Below are 21,212 nucleotides of genomic sequence, written 5' to 3' on the forward strand. Positions count from 1 at the left end.
GAAATCAATCCCCTATCTTTCTCTCATCACTACAATCTTTATTTTTATATCTTTAGTTTTATGCATTTAACTTAGTTATAAATAAAATAAAATCAAACTTCAAGGCAAAAATACAATTTAGCACCTCAAACTACCAAAACCTTTGAAAAAGACCCATTTTGGCGAAATATCCCCATAATACCCCTATCACGTGTCATTTTTCAATTAAAAATTAAAAAAATAAGTAAACTAAAATTTTATTTCCTATTTTATTTTATTTTTTATTTTTAAAAAAGATGGGTGTTTGGGGTGGTGTTATTTCTCAACCGCAACCTTATCTTTTCAACAGCTCTCCAATCATCGTCCGTTTGCAACACCGTGATCACCGATTTTATAGCCCTGCTCGGCGAGTCCCCGTTCGCAATTATCAACTTGTTGATCTTAGTCGGGCTCAAGCTCGCTCTGCTTTAGAAAATATCCTCCACCTGAGAGAAAAGCTTGTGATCCTTACGCCCCAGGTAGCTATTGGCCAACGTTTTGAATGCCAAAAAATCACAAAGAGGAAAATGGATATGAACATTGACGAACAAGCTCATCTCTGTCAAAAACCGATCGAGGTCTTCCACAATGATGATAGACTTGCTCGTCGTTTCTAACAAAACAAAATTCAGATTGAAATCATTCATAACCTTTGAAAGATCAATATCATAGACATCGAAGGATAGGAAATTAGCCATGTCCGCCTTCGGAGAGGTGGGGACGAGTTCGTAGAGTTGCAAGCGTGCATCATGCCTAATGATGATACTGAAAAGAAGTAATACATCCTCTGGTCGATTGCAAATTTATTTTTTATTATTTTTTTTTTAAAAAAAAAAAAAGAAATTTTATTTTTTTTAGTTTTTTATTTTTTTTATTTTTTTTTAATTTATTTTTTAAAAAATATTTTCTATATTTTTAGTTTTTTTTTAATTTTTTTTCATTTAAATTTTTTTTAGGGGGCCTTTGTAAAAGGTTTTGGTAGTTTGAAGGGCCAGAGTCCAAGCTTTGATAGTTCGGGGGGCTATTCGGAGAATGGTTAGAAATTTGAAAGGCTAAATTATATTTTTTCTTTAAAAAAGTTTGGAAAAAAATACAATTTATCCCCCCAAATTACCAGTCATTCTCCGGACAGCCCCTCGAACTACTAAGGCTTGAACTCTGGGCCCCTAAACTACCAAAACCTTTCAAAAAGACCCATTTTTGAAGAAATATGACCATAATATCCATGCCACGTGTCATTTTTCAATTAATTTTTTTTTTTTAAAAAATAAAAAATTAGAAAAAAAAATTATTAAAAACTAAAAAAACCTAAAATTTTATTTTTTATTTTTATAAAAATATTGTGATCGACCGGACGACGTATTGCGTCTTTCTAGCATCGTCGTTGGGGACAATGCACTCCTGCAGCTCAGCAAATTCATCCCCGCCTCTCCAAACGCGAACATAGCTAATTTTATATCATTTGATGTCTATGATATTAATCTTTCGAAAGTTATGAACAATTCCAATTTCAATTATTTTTTGTTACAAATGACGAACAAGTCTATCATCGTTGTGGAAGACCTCGATCCGTTTCTGACGGAGAAATCAATGGCCATGAGCTTGTTCGTCGATGTTCATATCCATTTTCCTTTCTGTGATTTTTGACATTCAAAACATTGGCCAATAGCTACCTGAAGCTCAAGGATCACAAGCTTTTTTACCTTTTTATTTTTTTTTAAAAAAAAAATTTCGACTTTTTTTTGAATTTTTTGAATTTTTTTTTATTTTTTAATTGAAAAATGACACATGGCAGGGGTATTTTCGTCAAAATGTGTCTTTTTCAAAGGTTTTGGTAGTTTTGGAGGCTAAATTATTTTTTTTTCCCTTTTTTTTTCTTTCACATCACCTTACCTCTTCATTGTTTGTCCTGTTTGGTGCATTCTCTAGCTCTCTGGCCTTGCAGGAAATGAAGAAGGTGTTCACCCATTGATAAACCTGTAGGCTTTTGATAGTTTATTTCTCTCATTTCAATGTTTAGGAAAGCAAAAAGACTGGAATTCTTGGTCATAATTGTATGCACACTTACGTTAGCGCCTTCAGTTCTACCTTGATGCAAGATGTCTAGCTTACTATGAAGTCCACTTAAACCATCTCAGAAATGTCGAGAATAATGGTATTAATTGATGAAAAAATCTAATGCTTTCACTTAGTTGCTAATCAAGTCATAGTTGAATTGCTTTCAGGGATATAGACTTGGAGATCCTATTAATATTGATCCAAGTTCATATGGCAATTCAGTGGTTATGGACTGGGACTCATTTGTGATGAACTCTACGAGGCAGTTCAATTTTTCAAAGCTCATGCCAGTCTTCCAATGTCCCAAGTCACCAAGCACATAGAAAGGCCATCCTACCTACAAGATGGAATTAATGTTTGTTGATCTTTGTGGAACTTCGAATGAGGCAATGCTGTCATCTTTTATATAAACAATGGAAACTTGCTTGATCATGTGATGTAATATATTGGTTTTGTGGTGGTTTGGATAATTCAATCAAGAATAAATTGAATTTGAGTTTAGCGAATTGTCTCCTAGCTTTTATATCATGAATTGTAAATTCAAATGTGAAGTTACTTATTATACTTGATTACAAACTGCTCAAATGTACAGACTACAACTATGATAATACAATCCATGGTTTTGGTTATCTTGACCAAACCGATTCATTCAAATTGTTTTTCACAGAATACAGATGCACTTATTACATGAGAAACTAGAATATGTTGCCATCTCGTCTGTCATAAGCAAGAAAAGGGAAAAAAGCACCAAATATATTCGTTCTGAAAAGCACCATATATATCTGTTCTCAATGAGTGATGAGCAGATATAAAGGGACTTCAGTTCTCTCATAATTTCCATCTTGACAAATCTCTATGAATGGGGAACGGAAGGAAGATGGTGCCCAATCTGTTAAGGCAACATGGCGTAGCTGCAATGCCCAGAAACTTCATCTCCTGAGAAACGATGATTGATAGTAACATAAAATCCAAACTCTGGCTTCTAAAGAAAAATCAACTGCCAGCAACTTCATGGAAACTTGAAGGACTCATACTGACCAGCAAAAATGACAACAGCCACCAAAGGTATTCATACCAACAGCAAGAATCAATAATTTATAGGTTCCTAGTTAGAGACAAGAATTCCCTGCATTCAGAAGGAAGTAACAAGATGAAAGCAATTACGTAAACTCAATAATTTGAAACAGAGATTTCACATACAAAAATGAGGTGCACTTTCATTTTCTCCAATGATAAGAAATATATATAGTAACACTTTTACTCCAAAAGTTAAGCTCCACACATAAGAAAAAGCAAAATACAACATCACACAGAATAAAAAAAAAAAAAAAAAAAAAAAAAAAAAAAAAAAAAGAACTTCTGACATCAACCCGAACATTCTACAATAACATCATCAAAGATTGCAAATAAGTAAAAGATATTAGAAACCAGCAACAATCTTATATCTGCACTCGATTCTTTTCACAAGTGCTGATTATTGTTTTTAAAGTCGAGAAATTTGCAAAGGTCCGAGATTAAACAGTCTTTTGCCCAACTTGGTTTTTTTAACTGCTTTCATGTACGCCTAACAAAATTAACACTTTTGATTCTTGAATAGAGCTTTTTTCACCAACCCTAGGAAAAAAAAAAAACAAATAAACAAACAAAATTGAAAAAAGATGGGAAGAAAAGTATAATATTCATGGTTAAGCTTGAACTCTACCAAAATATTCTCGTTGTTAGAAGATTATTAAAAAAAAAAAAAAAAAAAAAAAAAAAAAAAAAAAAAAGATCTTTCATTCTTTAAATTGCAGCCTTACAGCTAAACGTCCATACCCTTTATCCTGGAAATGTCTCCCTCTCTTACACGCATGATGAAATTATCTTTGGAAACTGTTATGGGCCAAATATTAGTTATTGTAATTTATTAATATGTGCTTAGTTTGTGTCTTTAATTTTAGTTAGAAAGTCTTCGGTCTTCTTTTATTCCAAAATATTCAGCAATCTTTAATTTAGTAGGTTAGTTATGTAATCGGGTTAGTGGGTAGTTATCCTTGGCTAGTTATCATGTAAGAGAAATGTTACATGTACTTAAACTTTTACAAATGGAGTCTTACTATGATGATGTAGAGCTTATTCATTGATACTTGTAGCATTTCTCATCATGTAATGGGTTAGCCAACTTCTAGTGAATCATGGGTCATCAACCTAGTTAGTGGGTTGTTAGTTAGTTACTTGGTCTTCTTGTATTTAAGCCAGCATACTAATCAATGAAGTATCAATAGTATTATATTGAGAAACCCGTGAGGTTATAGTTGTGTGTTAGAGGAGGACTTGGCCCTTTGAAGTGCCAAACTATCTTTTATTACTTTTTATTGTTATTTCTTTACAAATTTCATCACCAAATATTCAGGCTCATATCAGATACTGAGGCTTTCCAGGACCCTATGCCTGAATTAGTCAACATTGATCCATAAGCCCCATAGCTTCATCTTACGGTCTCAACCTTAGCCTTCCCTACGAGTAGGTTGGAAAATTTGGATCACTATATCGCATTTTACCCCAAATCTGTGGGTCACACTAAACACAAGGATATTAGAACTCTTTCCTTGTTGTTCAATCGAAAACAATAAGGAAAAGCCAAATTTGTGGGTCAAACTACCAGAAGAAATCAAAAGGAAAAAAGAGAGAAAAGTTACCTCTGTAGCCGGTGGTGGTGCCAGGCATCTGTCGGCGTAGTCAGATTTCATTTGGTGATGCCGGTTGTAGATGGTTGGCGACGCTCTCGCCTTACGATGGTGGTATTGTTGGGTCTTGTTGGCCATTAGTGACGTCAGTAATTGCCGATGGCAGAGGCCGAACTTGAGGGGCGGGGGGAGGGATGAGGGTTTCGATGGAAGAGGGAAAAATGGGGGAAAATAAAAATAAACCTGCGTGAATCGATTTTCTTCGGAAAAAATTATAGTTTAGGCCCCCAAATTGCCAGCTGTTTTGCAAGTAGTCTCACGAACTGCCAACGCTTGGATTCTGGCCTCCCAAACTACCAAAACGTTTCAGAAAGGTCCATTTTGGCAAAATATGTCTATAATACCACTGCCATGTGTCATTTTTCAATTAAAAAAATTATATTTTTTTTAAAAATAAAAAACTGAAAAATAAAATAAACTAAAAAATATGTGGTGGCCGGCCACCCCATTTTGGCCAATGGGGGCGGCTAGCCACCCCCATTTTTGCCAAGGGGGTGGCTCAACTACCCCCAAAGGCCGGTTTTGGGGGAGGCCGAACCACCTCATAGCCCTTGGGGTGGTTCGGCCACCTCAAGGCCAAACCCTAACACAATGTCGACTACCGAGGACGTCAACATAGTCCGTGCGGTTCCAGCAAAAGGCGTTCCCCAACATCTGATCCACAGTCTCGGAAACTCCTACGAGGGCCAATTTCTATACCAACCAGCCCATGCAGAGACCAATCCACTAATCCCAAGAGTAACAGCATGGTTGCAAAATGGGTTGGGTTCGATATCCACCACACCAATAATTAAGTCAGCAACATTAGCTGCCACTGCCATCAGCCTCATCACTCTATTAGCTTTGATCTTTTGATGCTCTGTTTCGCATCCCATCTTCTCAGATCATTGAAGCCGGTGAGAAACTAGCCACTCCTAAAAGCCTTCTGGCTGTGCCTTGATGCAATGTTACGTGAATGATTTCTCGATCATGCAACTGGATAATTTGTTAGGTTCTGAGGGAACCTAAACCTTAGATTTTGAGGGAACCTAGACCTTTTAGATTCTGAGGGAACCTAGACCTTTTCAAACACAAAGTTTGGGATTAAATTTGCATGCTTTATTCATCCACTGACAACTCTTTAAATAAAGATTACATCATGAGTCCTAATTGAAAGATAACACTAAGAGATAACTATCCCCTTTTACTAGCCAAGATAACACTAGCAATTTTGAAATAAAAGATAACACTGTCTATCGCAACAACTACTAACCTACTGGCGATGGACATTTGAAATTAAGATAGACTCTGCTGCTACTCAACTACTAACAACAATAAGATAGCATAAAATAAACTAACACCAATAACATAGATAACGATCGACTCGGCATGCATTCTAAAATTGTGGGTATCGTATCAGGCAACCTCCCACGCTTGGCTCTTCCGGCGATCTCCGGATGGGTGGCTTCGGCGTGCTAGTGGACAAGCTTGGAATTATATTGGAAGGTCTTGACAAGCTGGTCAATACCATCTCTCTTTGCTAGGAAGATGACCAACTTGTCCACTTTGTCATTCATGGCTGAAGTGAGGTTTGATGAACAGAACATCTGATTGTGTTTGTTGGGCGATGTTGAGTGAAGTAATCTTCAAAATAGGAATAGCTTTAAAACTACACTCAACGTATAGAAAATTGCTCACATACTGATCTAAATCCAAATTGAACGACAAGAGGGGCTCTTTGGGCTTCAGATTCGAGTTTGAAATTGCTATGTTGAACACCTGGGTGGAGCCGCCGTACTCGATCCACATGTTAACCAAATTGCCACTCTTGAGATCAATCTCTATGATGTCCAAATCGCCGACCTGCGACGAAACCATGCTATTCAGATCCAAGCTTGGGTGGAGCTGCCGTACTCGATCCACACATTAACCAAATTGCCACTCTTCAGATCGATCTCTATGTTGTTCAAATCATCGACCTGCAATGAAACCATGCTATTCAGATCCACTGGAACCCACCAGCATCTCCGACGGTCTCGTCATCTAGGGAGATTACGAAAGCGAGCCTGCTGCCAATCCCCGGCCCTTGGTTGGTGGCCACCCCCTGCCGGCCAAACACTAATTTTCTTTTTCTTTTTTTTAAAAAAAAAATAATAATAATAATATATATATTTTTTTAATTTTTAGTTTTTTAATTTTTTAATTTTTATGATTTTTTTAATTGAAAAATGACATATGACATGGATATTATAGGCATATTTTGTCAAAATGAGCCTTTTTGAAATGTTTTGGTAGTTTGGGGGGCTAGAGTCTAAGCATTGGCAGTTCATGGGGCTACTTGCAAAACGGCTGGCAGTTTGGGGGCTAAACTGTAATTTTCCCATTTTCTTCAAACGTTTAAAATTTGAAATTTAACTTTACCTTCTTTTTTGTTTTTTGGCTTAATGACGTTGCCAATTTTTGGCCTTGGATCTCTTTAAAGAGATCATAGCCGTGAACCGGCTATTCTCCAATTTGTTTGAATTAGACAGGATCTAAATCCCGTACCTACAAGGAATTACTGAGAGAGAGAGAGAGAACACCTCTTATTGCCACGTCAGCCACTCTTTACCTGAGACGTATATTCACTTGTGATTAGAGCTATTCACCGTGTAAAAGTACTAATAACAATTTCTTCTAAATTTCCTTTAAATGTAGAGAATTAAATTATTTTTTACTTCTCTATTCAAACAAACTCTACAATAGTTTCCATTTTCCTTACCCTATACCATTTAAATATTCTTTAAATTAATGTTAAGGAAAAGAAAGAGGAAAGTGAAACCATTTAAATATTTTTTCAAATAAATGTTAAAGGAAAGAGAGAGGAAATAGAAGAGTTTTTTATAATAAAATAATGTTAAGGAAACTTTTGCTTCACTAGATTTAGGGTACAACTTTTTGTTCTCTTTTAGTTTAGAGAACAACAAGAGAATCTATTTCAATGAGTTTTTTTTTTTTTTTTTTTTTTTTTTCTAAAAAAATAAAAATAAAATAAAAAAAATCCTACATTTCTATAAGGGAATGTGTTTAATTTTTTTATTTTTTTAAAAAAAAATTAGAGAATCAAGTTATTTTGTAACGACCCACCTCCAACGACACAATATTGTCTACTTTTGGCTCCCCCAAACCAGATTTCCCAAGAGATTACCCATCCTGGTACTACTCTCGCAGAAGCACACTTAGTTGCGGAGTTAAAAAAAGTTCATGGCCATCACGGTTTTAAAACGTATTGTAACAAGAAGGGTGCGTTTATACATATAAGCACTTCCCTATTCCCAGGCGATGTGGGACATCACAATCACCCCCCTTGGGACCCAGAGTCTAGGCTAGCGACCTTCATGGATCACCCCATTCTTGGCGTCCTAGTGAGTGCCTGCTAGCGACCGTCATGGGCTTGTGCACGCTCCTCCCATCTCAGGCTGGGCAATAGCTCTGAAACCATTTATAACGACCCACCCCTAACGACACAATATTGTTCTCTTTTGGCTCCTCAGACTAGACTTCTCAGGAGGTTACCCATCCTGGTACTCCTCTCGTAGAAGCACGATTCACTGCAGAGTTCTGATAGGTTCATAGTCATCACGGCTTTAAAACACGTTGTGTCAAGACGGGTGCGTTTATACATATAAGCACATCCTCATTCCCAAGCGATGTGGGACGTCACATATTTTTTCTTCTATATTTAAATAAACTTCACAATAACTTCTTTTATCATTTATCTATACCATTTAAATATTATCTTATTTAAATAAATTATATGAAAACAAAAAAAAAAAAGAAAAAAGAAAGTCATTTAAATATTTTTTAAATAAATGCTAGGAAAAATAAAAAGAAAAGAGAAAAAGATAGAACATTTTTTTATTAGAATAATAGTAAAGGAAGCAAAAGCTCTATCGTTCTTTGGGTTTTCCTTCATTTAGGATGTTAAAGTATTGATTAAATGATTAAATTTACTTCTTCATATAGCCTAAGCTTTTAGGACACGTGATTTAACATGGTATCATACGAGAGTCTTGAGTTCGAACCATGTCTCTTTTATTTACCTCCAATTTCAATTAAATATTTTAAGTGTTAGGCATTACCTATTAAAAATGATATTTTAGCCCACACTTGAGAGAGAGTATTAAAGTATTGATTAAGTGAATAAGAGCTACAATTAGCCCTCAGGACTTTATCCTATGGATGTAAGTCATAGACCGAACCACGTAAATTCTTATGTCTATTTGTTCATTTTGCATTTCCTTTATTTTTTTATACAATCATCTTTTCTTTCATAGGAAACTTTTTAGAAGTCTTTTTCCTATATTTAAAGAAGAAAATGAAATTCAGAGAATATATGGGCCAATATGGCTAGTGCTCTTCTTCGTTGATCAGTTATACTCAGGGACGGAGTCAGACATTTGACTGGGAGGGGGCCAAACAAAAAATAAATTAAAATATGTGGTCAAAGTATAAATACAAAATATAATATGTGAGTTTGGTATCTCTTCATCTTCAAGTTTTCAACGCCTTCTTGAGTCTTTTTTGTGCTTGAAAAAAAAAAAAAAAAAAACTCATCTTTTCTACAATACCTTTCTTCTTTCTTCTTTCTTTCTTCTCAACTCTACACTACTTCATCTACAACATAAACCAATATTTTCTTTCATTCAACAGGTAATATTGGTTACAATATGGTGGAGTGATGCTTTTCACAGCGTGGTTGAACCGCCTATTAACCCAAAATTTCTTCATTAAGATCCCAACTCGTGCAAATATCAATATTCTCAAGATTTTTTTTTAAAAAAATAAAATCATCTTCCTAAGTTCCTAGCACTCAAGAACAAACCTCCAAAAGAATATGTTGAGAAATTTGCTCATCTGTTTTCAGCCTGCACCCATACTTCAATTCATTTCTATTTCTTTACAAATTATAGATCGTTTCACAAAGAACCATTCGACGTAGATAACCTCTAAAAGGTTTATTCCTCCACAGTTTAATAGCAAAAATGGGCCAAAATTTGTAACAGGTGGGGCCAAAAATTTTAATGGGTAGGAGCCGAAGATTGAAAATCAAACTATACTTGTTAATTTGTTTTTTCAAATGAACTAGGGGGGGGGGGGGGGGGCATGGCCCCTACCGGCCAGCCCCCAGCTCTGTCCCTGGTTATACTAGTTTCCCTTATGTTAGAGAAAGAGAAACCATTTGTCAATTGTGCCGGTGACCGATAACCAGTGCCATGGTCTCTATAGAAAGTACTTTCTCGTTAAGCTCGCCAACTTATTCACTTTCACTTCCATCTCTTTCTTTGCTTTATTCTAGAAAGAACTCACGAAGGCACTGGGATGAGAGGAAGAAGGAAGTGTCAAGTGGGGAAATTGTGCTCATTGATCACCTAGGTTCTTTCACTTCCATCACCTATGTCAACGTTGTTGTCCCATCAGCCATAATTCTTTGATATTGCAGTACTGAATGGCATCACCGCTGTTGGTTGTTTAAAGATGGTTCGACGACCCTAAATTATTATAAGGGTGGCCAACCATCCTAAAACAATTTAAAAGGATAATTTGACCACCCTTTAACTTCTTTAAGCTTTTTTTAGAGCTAAATATAATTTTGGTCCTTGTGCTTTATGGTTTTATTAAAATGCTCTATATATATATTTTTGTGTTGGCAAATTCAATATCAAAACAGGTTTGGTTGTAAGGATTAGATCTAGGGTTAAGTCGGTGCAAAACTTGATCCAAGACTTGAGAATTTAAGTTTGTGTTTGCTATCCAACATTGGTCTAGTGAGATTAAAATGGCCATATCTTTTTTATTCCGACATCAGATAAAGGCAAGTTTGTTGGTGTTGGAAAGATGACTTAAAATTATACAACTTTGTATTTTATGAATTTTTTTGATTTCGAAGTTCACTGGGTCAAAACCAACTTCTAGAAGCGAGCATTTGCTAGACCGTTTGCTGGAGGGTTCAAACGGTAAAGCTTCAGATAGCACCGTTTGTTGGACCATTTGAATTGATAGCACCATTGAAGAATTCGAGAGCACCATTTGCTAAGTCATTCGGTACACCGTTTGAAAGGTATGTTACTCAAAAGAGTAAGAGGGCACCATTCGTGGAGCTGTTCGAACGCTAGTCTTCTAGAGTTCATCGTTCACTAAGTCGTTACTGGACAATTGTTGGCATCAACAGATGAGAATCCGAGTTCTGATCCTTTCATGTAGACAGAATTAGGTAATGGTTATGAAAACATAGACCCAACTGATGTCTTCTTTTTAAAGCAAAAATATATCAATAATAAATTATCACTCGTAATATAATGAATTTTTGTAGGATAGGGTCTATATGAGGGTGTCGAACCTCAAGGACTATGGGTTGCTGTTAAGTTATCTAAATTAACTCTAATCTAATTCAGAAATATATTTGATTTTTTGTTTTATAATTGAAAGTAAATAAAAACATAAAAGCAAAGATAAGATAGTATGGAGAAAATGTAGGTAATTGATTTCACCACAGATCTCATAATAAAGGTAAATTGAATTTTATATGGAAATTTCAATTACATGAATGATATGAGTCGTGTGTGTTTGTCAAGGACCTAACGATGTCGTAAAGAAATTTATTTTATTAAGAAATAAGAATAGCCAATCTTCTGTTGGCACAGATCGTCCACATAACCACTAAGATGCGGTATGATCCGTCTTCCATAGGTATGAACTATAAACTTTCTTAATTAGCATACACATAATTAATGGAATAGTATAACCCATCTTCGGTTGGCATGAGCCGTTTACCTAAATTACATTAAACTAGGGTACGATCCGTCTTCTTTAGGTACGGCCTATCTAACCCTCTTGATCATATGTCAATTAATACTATTGTAAAACCATCATACACATAATCACAAAAAATATGAAGGTTGAGTTCAATAGAAATAAACAACTTTATAAGACAAGATAAGAAGTTTATCAAAATTGAATATAAACACTAAAGCACAATTCTCAAGATTAAACAATCATCATTCATGTTCATAGAATTCCCAAAGAAAAACACAATTACACCATAGTACTTGGAAATAGTTACATTAATACCCTACGGATGAATTAGCCACTCATGGGGTTGCTGGAGATCGTCTTTGTCAGAGAGAAATCCATCCCAAGAAACTGTTGGAACTTTGAAGCACTTTTCTCCTTAAAACTAGCCACTAATCCTATTGATTTCTTCTATGTATTGTGGCTTTTCCTTAAAGAATGAATTAGAGATCTATTTATAGGGATTAGGAGAACCCTAAAAGCACTAGAAATCCTAGGAAAATTGGAGGTTAGTCTCCTAGTCCAAGTAGGAAAAGAAAAACTCAATCCAAGGTGGAAAATGATTGATGCCATGTGCTGTCAGCCCGAGTGAACTCGAGCCCACATGTTGTGAGGGAGTGGTGGTGAGGGCAAAGAAGGGGTTGAATGGTAGGGGTAAAAACCCGGAGCCGGTTCCCAGTTGTTGGCTAAAACCGGTAACCGGCTTTCGGGTAGCCGGTTGGCCAAACTTGTCAACAGGCTCCGGTAATCGGGTAGCTGTTTAACTGGGTTTGTAATAACTGGAGGTTTACTGGCTACCCCAGTTGGTACCTGGTTTTCTGGACCAGATAGTGAATTTTTTAAAAAATTTGTGAAAAAATGGTGTACGAAAGTTTGAAGTCCGAAAGATTAGATCTTTCCTGCCTGCAACCATGGGTGGCCCACGGCTCACCATGTCATCACTGGGAACCCTCTCATCCTCCAGATCCAGGTTTCAGTCAAATTTTGCTATTGAAAATGAAAACCTAGATGATCATTCTTGTTGAATTCTCTTTGTATATGTTTTTCTTTTCTTTTCCCCAATAAAGTATATCTTATTAGGATTGGTCTGGTTTTTGCAGAAATACCCCCATAGGTTTCTAGATGCTCTGTTCTCTGGGTTGTCTTGTGTTGTATTTGTGCCCTTTTACACTGTCTTTCTTCCTCTGCTCTTCTGGGTATGTTCTGTCTCTCCATAATGTGGTGAGCAATATGATTCAGTTATCAAATGCACAAAATCATGTGAGCTTCGACGACATCAAAAGTTGGCTTGGATGGGCTTGTCCACTGGCCACATCATGCAGTAGCAGCCGCCATTAACAGAGCAGAATGTGAGAGATTGATTACTCTGGGTGGAGGCAAAAAGAGTACGAAGAGGACCAAAAGAAACAAACATGGGATTTGGGGTAGGGAAATGCTAGTGTTCCCACCAGCATCCCACCCCCATCCCACCAACCCTAAGTGCAAAAATCTGAAAATGAATTTATTAAAAAATAAAATAAAATCACTTAGGATTGGTGGGACAGGGGTGGGATGATGGTGGGAACACTAGCATTTCCCTTTGGGGTATTCGGCGGAAAGGAAAAGAATGAGAATCAAAGTAAAATCTAAGGGCTAAGGCTAATTTAGTAATTTTCTTATTTTTATTTTTTAAATGTTAATATATATATATATATATATATATATATATATATATATATATATATATATATATATATATATATATATATATATATATATATATATATATATATATATATATAACGGTAACCGGTTATAACTAGTTATAACCGGGTATATATAAATGCTAAAACCGGCTACCCACACTCAATAGGGGGCGGGTAGCTGATTACTAGTTATTTTCAATCGGGTACCAAACCGGTTTCTCAGTTACCGGTTACTGGCCGAATTTACACCCCTATTGAGTGGGTGGTGGCCGGGTGGATAGCAAAATATCTGCCCTTCAAAACAAGGAAAAAGAGGAATAACAAAATAAAAGATAAAAAGGTGGGGACAAAGAATTCTACTAGGAGAGAGTAGAGAGGCCTTCAAGAAGATGTTGTTGAGGGAGTGCTTCTCTTGCTAAAAAAGAAATCTAAATAAGATAACATAACAAATTACATCTTTTCCAACATCAAGAATTAAGCCTTGCCCATTCCCTAATGTTTGACAAATTATCTGTTGGAACCAAAGTGCTTGTGTTGCGCGCTTGAGAAAAAAAAAATAAATTAGTTTTTCCTAAGAGACCAATTTTTTGGTATTAAATTTCAAGTTACATTACTTCTTAATAAAAGAGAAGTGGAAGTTGGGAAGTATTTTCGGTGTGGTCTTTATTTTTTTAATATATATATATATTTTAATTAATTTTTTTAATTTTTTTAAGAGAATAAGGCTATTATAGGAATATTTTGACTAAAGTGGTCTTTTTGGCACACTTTGATAGTTTGATGAGGCACATTAGTGCAATTGAAAATTGATGAGGCTATTCTAAAATTAGATGTTAGTTCATGAGGATTTTTTATATTTTTCCAAAAGAAAAAGTAAATAGAAGCGAGCCACCCCCTTTGGCCAAATGGCCAAAAAAATTAATTAGCGAGTAGTCAAGCCACCCCCTCGGTCAAATGGGCTATGGAGTGATTCGGCCACACCCACCCCCAAACGGCAAGGATCTAATTTTTTTTTTTTTTAAGTCACTTTTTAATCCCTTGGAGCTATTTGTCACAATTTCAAACACAAGGAGCAATCGAAATTCTAAATCAATGGAGGAACAATATCACCATTTTTGTTCAATAAAATACCAAAATGGTGAATATTGACTCATTCCATAATGACTATTCCTGACCTCTCAAGAGTTTCATATTAATTGTGTAACAAACTTTGTGTAAGCTTATGTCCCTAGTCAAAAGACATAACTTGCACCAATGAACGTTAATCAAAATACTATCATTTTTCCAAAAGCCACAACTCTTAAATAACCCTCTTTGAATAAGAAGCTTCCTTATTTTTTTTTTCTTTTAATAAACAAATCAATTATATAAATTAAAATATAGTTGTTTCAATGGATTCAAGCCATAAATAGAGATGATGACTAGAGGTTTAATCCTAATAAATCATTTATGTATTTAACTTAAAAATAATATAATTCATAGAGTTTCGATGGCCAAGAAATGTATGAGAGAACTTATGGTGATGCGGGTGGTGGTGGTGGTGGGGTTGATTATCCCCATGGTATTCGTAGTGCAAGCTATTGACCGTAGCGCTCGCTCACTCTTTACCTCTTCGCTACATGTTCGCCTTCTTCAGTCTCGTCCACATGATAAGAGTCCTCACGCATTGTATAATTGCCTTGAAATCACACTTGAAAATTGTAAAGAAAAACATAAACGACAAAACCTTGAATTTAAGGAGTGTATCATTTTTAATTTCTTCCAGTGCTTTTATAAGCTTCACATACATCTTAGAGTTACTGAAGACAAAATTTATGCTAATGCGAAAATGTGCATAGATAAGTGCTTCCCGAAATCGAAAGAATTCAACGTCGATGGTGCGACTTGTTTGTTACAATGTTATGAAGAGCACATCAAAAATCATTGAGATGTCAACTATATGAAGAAGAAAGAGCTTTGAGGTTAGGTAAAATATTAACTATGTTTTTCTCTTTATAAACACGAGTGTGCACATCCACAGACAAAAATCCTTATCCAATATATGCCTATCAATTTTTTTCTCATATATTTTAGAAGAGGACTTTCCCGGTTTGTGTTTTTCCAGGGTAGCAATAGAAGGTTAATTATCAGTTATTCATTTCTATTCTCCATAACATCATGACTTGCTCCCCCACACAAGTTAAACGCTAAGCTTGTTTGACTCCTTCAATTTGTTGGTGGATCTTGGACTTGGTGTGGACCACAACTCCTTGTTTTAAGCTCTTTTTATTTATATCTGGCTTGAGTGATAATAATAAGAAGATGAAGAGATACTATTAATCGATATTATGTTTCGATTGTAATTGTGTTTCTCTGGCATGATGGAGACGAGATTTGATAATTTTGGAGTAATTTATATTATTTGACTATTCTTTAGGGTGATTGGGAGTATGCTAATCTTATTTTACTATGTGTTAGACCCAACTAGGGGTGTAAATGAGCCGAGCTCGAGCGAGCCAGTGCCGAGCTCGAGCGAGCCAGAACCAAGCTCGAGCTCATTCATTACGAGCTCAAGCTCATTCATCACGAGCCCGAGCCGATCTCGAGCTCATTCATCACAAGCTCGAGCCGAGTTCGAGCGGTAACAATTAAGCTTAAGTCGAGTCGAGCCGAGTTTATACGAGTTTAACATTTGTTCTTTTACCATTAATTCTACTTTCCGACAAAGTTAGAATTAATTAATAAGAAACATTAACTTCTCGTAGTTAATTAACCAATACTTTATTAAGGTGTATTAATTAACCATTAACCAACAATTAATAAAGGATGATTAATTAACCACATTAAGATAGAGTCTAATAAGTTGTCTTATGTGTCAGGTCATGTGGGACATTGAATTCTTATAAGAAGCACTTGCTATTAAAACAACATGTAATTCTCACATGTTAAGGGACACATGTCAATCTTATATGTGAGTTGTATTAAATTTCCTACCTACTGGTTTGTAGGAAATTTATGTCCTTTAATTATAAATAAAAAAAAATGTAACAATAGTCAATTAAAAATATTAAGTTAAAACATTAATAATTATAATTATTATATTTTCATATGGTTCTATATATCTAATGATAATAATACCTTCTTCTTTTTTTAAAGTCTAATGATAATTCTTAGATCATATGATTCATATCTAATGGTTATGTAGCACAAATGCACAATGTTAAATCATATGATTTAAATTCTAATGATAACACCTAAATTATTATCATAATTAACACATTAGTAATTCCAATTGAACCAATCGACCAATCCTAATAACTTAATTTGGGATTATAAACATTATATTGTCATTATATATGAATAATATGATTAAGTTTAAAAAGTGTTATTATAATTCGTATAATTAATATGAATTCATACTTATGTATATAATCTATATACGTATTCATTGTATCTAAGACTCTAAGTATTATTAATAATTATTAGATACTTAACATCTTACATCATACTTAATCAGTGCATCTAAGTATCTAAATACTTAATCATTTTATTTGTATACTCATATGATCTTAGATTTTGAATCACGTGATGATGGTGATGTAATGATTCATAAGTATCTAATAATAATACTTATAAGTTATAACATTGAATATAGTGAATCAATAATTACATGTTATATGCCACAATGTTATATTATTATATGATCATATAGTCATATTATATTACATAAATAATATAATATGAATCATATGATAAGTATCTGAATTGTCATTATATCATATGATTATATGATTAACAATTAAGTATTAATATTATTCACTTTTACTATTTTATATACATATTGATACAACCAAATAATTATAACCAATTAATATTTATTGACCATTTTTATTTGTTACTTAATTCATGCTTATATATAGTATATTGTACAAATAAGTTATATATTAACAAATTAAAACTTATTTTTAACATATATATATATATATATATATATATATATATATATATATATATATACGAGTCGATCCTTATACGAGCGGGTTCACGAGCTTTAGTCGAGTCGAGCCGAGCCGAGTTTATACGAGTTTGCATTGTTTAATAATCGAGTTTGATTTTCGTGTTCACGAATAGCTCATTTAATAATCGATTCGAGCACGAGTCGAGTTTATTCGAGCCGATCTCGAGTAAGCTCACGAGTAGCTCAGCTCGTTTCCACCCCTAGACCCAACTCTTAATAAGTTCTTGTTGATGCGCCTTTTGTATTAGATATTTGAGAAAAATATATATATAAAAAAAAACCCTTGAATTAACAGTTGATTTTAGAATAACCTCTTGAATTTTTAAGTGTACTAATGTGACTCATCAAACTACCAAAGCATGCCAAACAGACCACTTTTGTCAAAATATTCTTATAATATCCCCATTCTCTTAAAAACTAAAACTAAAAAATAAACTAAACTATTTTTTTTTGAAAAAAAGAAAAAGAAAAAGAAAAAAATAGATAAATGCAAAATCACTCCATGTGATTGGCCTAAATTACAATGACGACACATTGGCATTAATAAATTGACAGATTCCGTTAGTGTACCACGGTAGCATCAATAAAATAAAGACACGCGTCACTTTTAATAATATATATATATAATGTTAAAGAAATTAAAAAATTAAAAAATTAAAATTTTTTATTAAAAAAAATGAATAGTGAAAAATAAAAGGGGTGGTTGTGAGCGACCCCCAAAGGTGACTTGGGGTGGCTTGCCGTCGCCCCTAGCCCATGAGGGTGGCCGCAAGCCACCTCTGAGGTTGCTCACGGGGCACCTAAGGTGGGGGGTGGCCTTCGAGCCACCCCCAATGGGCTGGAGGTGGCGGGCGCCACCCCTTGCTTCCTTTGGAAAAAAGGCCACCCCTAATCCACCATTGATGGTTGCTCGAAGGCCACTCCCTACCTCAGGTGGCCCGCGAGCCATCCTAGAGGTGGCCAGGGGTGACGCACAGCCACCCACATGGGTTGGGGGTGGCTCGCAGGCCACCCCCAGCCAAGGGGTGGTTGTTGAGCCACTAATTTTCTTCCTGTTTTTTCTTTTTTCTTTTTTAATTAAAAAAATTTATTTTTAAGTTTTAATTTCTTTAACATTTTAGTTTTATATTAATAGTTTTTTAATTTTTTTTAACACAAAAATAGTTTTTTTCAAGATCAAAACATACTTAAAACATATGCATAGTTTTTTCATAAGATTCGTGTATTAAATTACCTTAGTGGAAGCGATAAAGTAAAACAGTATTATTTAGAGAGATACTTACCCCAAATGGCAACTAGCATACAGCTGAAATCTATAAAAGTCCTGCAAACTCCAAGAGATTAGATCACATGCAGATCTCAAAGGTAGAAATCAAAGCCAAGGCAGGGTTCCTCCTCGCCCTCAGCAACTATATTTGTAAAATAAAGTAAGTCCACGGCTCAACAAGTAAAAGATTACCAACTGATCTTTATGTGTGACATGAGCCCCTTTTCCTTAAAATTTTGTTCTTTCTTTTGAAAATTGGTTTTCATGATCAAAATGTACTTAAAACAGATGCATAGTTTTTCCTAAAACTCATTTATTAAAATCACCTTAGCAAAAGCGGCAACGTAAAACCATTTAACACAGAGCGATGCTTCCCCCAAATAGCAACTAACATACCGGTTGAAATCTACTGTTATGCACTTATGTGAGGCGCAAGAAAACCCTAGCAAATACTGATGCTAACCACAGTGGCAGCTGAGGAGTATATGGAAGGTGGGAGGGAAAAGTCTGTGCTTGAGGGGCACGACCTTTGGTAGGAAAGTCCTAAGAATAAGGGGTTGTGTTTCCCCAGTTATAGCCTTAGAATAAGGAATTTACTTCCCAATTAGTAGCTGATTTGTAGGGTGCAAATAAAGGGAATTATACTTCATCAAACTTATGGGGTACGACTTCGTCATCGAATACAAGAAGGGCAATGTCAACCGGGCGGCTGATGCCCTTTCTCGATAGCAAGAAGGGACCCTTTTGGATTTGTCCTCACCAGTCCCTAGCTGGATCGAACCCATCCAACAAGAAGTCCAAGACAAACCTAATCTTATAAAACTGACCCAGGAAATCCAGCAGCAACACATCAAGGGTCCGTGGCAGGTTCGGGCAGGACTCATTTACTTCAAAAATCGGATTTACCTCAGGTCCGCATCCCCCATTGCAGTAGCCATCATCGCAGAATTTCACAACAGCACTCACGAGGGGTATCACAAGGGCCTCCAACGCATCAGTTCAGTTTTTTATTGGTCCCAAATGAAGCAACAACTCCGCACCTTCATAAAAAATTGTGATACTTGCCAATGTCACAAAGCTGCCAATACCAAACCTGCTGGTTTACTTCAGCCCCTGCCCATTCCCGAGCACGTGTGGTCGGACATATTCATGGATTTTATCGATGGGTTGCCTTCTTCCTATGGCAGAACCACCATCTTTGTGGTTGTAGATCGCCTCTCCAAGTACGGTCACTTTACACCCCTCAAGCAACCTAACACCGCGGCCCAGGTGGCACAAACCTTCTTTGAGGTAATTTTCAAATTGCCTGGAATTCCATCTTCTATTGTATGCGACAGGGATCTCGTCTTTACTGGAATTTTTTGGTGGGAGCTCTTCCACCTTCATGGGACCAAGTTCAACCTTAGCTCCGCCTATCATCCCCAAACAGATGGCCAAACGGAAGTGGTAAACCGCACCATTGAGATGTACTTGTGGTGTTTCACCAGCTCCTCACCCAAACAATGGGCTAAGTGGCTACCTTGGGTGGAATATTGTTACAACACAGGGTATCACTCGGCCACAAAGCGGACTCCATTCCAGATTGTGTACGGGCGTCCTCCACCGCCTCTGTTGCCTTACGTTCCAGGAACCACGAAGTCAGCTGCAGTGGAAGATACCTTGAAGGCCAGAGATAAAATTCTGCAAGAGGTGTGGCAGCATTTATTGGAGGCCCAAAACCAGATGAAGCAAGTGTATAAAGGCCATATGGAGCAGTCATTTTCTGAGGGTGAATGGGTTTACTTGAGGCTCCGAGGGTACCGACAGCAATCTGTCCAGAAACGGCACAACCAGAAACTAGCTCCCAAGTTCTACGGGCCCTACCGTATTGTTAAGAAAATCAGCCCAATGGCATACCAATTGGCTCTACCTCCCCAAACCAAAATTCATGATGTCTTTCATGTTTCAGTTCTCAAGAAATGGGTAGGAGTTGGCACTCCAATACATGATGATCTCCCCCTCCTTGCCAATGATCGACAGTGAACTCCCCAAGCCATCCTTGACCAACGACTTCAACAAGGAAATAAGGAGATACTCATGCACTGGAAGGATCTTTTACCAGCTGATGCCACATGGGAATCTCTCTCGGACTTCAAACTTCGTTTTCCTTTATTTCCACTTGAGGACAAGGGTCATTCTAAGGGGGAAGGAGTGTTATGCACTTATGTGAGGCGCAAGAAAACTCTAGCAAATCCTGATGCTAACCACAGTGGCGGCTGAGGAGTATATGGAAGGTTGGGAGGGAAAAGTCTGTGCTTGAGGGGCACCGCTTTTGGTAGGAAAGTCCTAAGAATAAGGGGTTGTGTTTCCCCAGTTATAGCCTTAGAATAAGGAATTTACTTTCCAATTAGTAGTTGATTTGTAGGGAGCAAATAAAGGGAATTATACTTTCCCTAAAACTGGAAATCAAGCAATTACTGCTGTGTTTGTAATTCACCCTATTTATATGGGGTTTCGAATGAATAAAGATATGCAAAAAAATTATCAAAACAACTCTCGTAGTTGAAGGACGCAGAGGTACCTCGAATACCTCGTATCCCTTATTACGTCCATCATAGGTAAGCCTAGGAGACTAGATCCTGCGGCCTTACCCATAACCAAACCAGTAACTT

General features: G+C 36.1%; 1 pseudogene; it reads right to left on the reverse strand.

Annotated features, from left to right (window-relative positions):
• Positions 1-5,479: 5,479 nt before the first annotated feature.
• Positions 5,480-6,358, reverse strand: LOC133869113 (peroxisomal membrane protein 11-4-like; annotated as a pseudogene).
• Between the last annotated feature and the right edge of the window lie 14,854 nt (positions 6,359-21,212).

This window comes from Alnus glutinosa, chromosome 5 (assembly GCF_958979055.1).
Source record: "Alnus glutinosa chromosome 5, dhAlnGlut1.1, whole genome shotgun sequence".
Taxonomy (NCBI): Eukaryota; Viridiplantae; Streptophyta; class Magnoliopsida; order Fagales; family Betulaceae; genus Alnus; species Alnus glutinosa.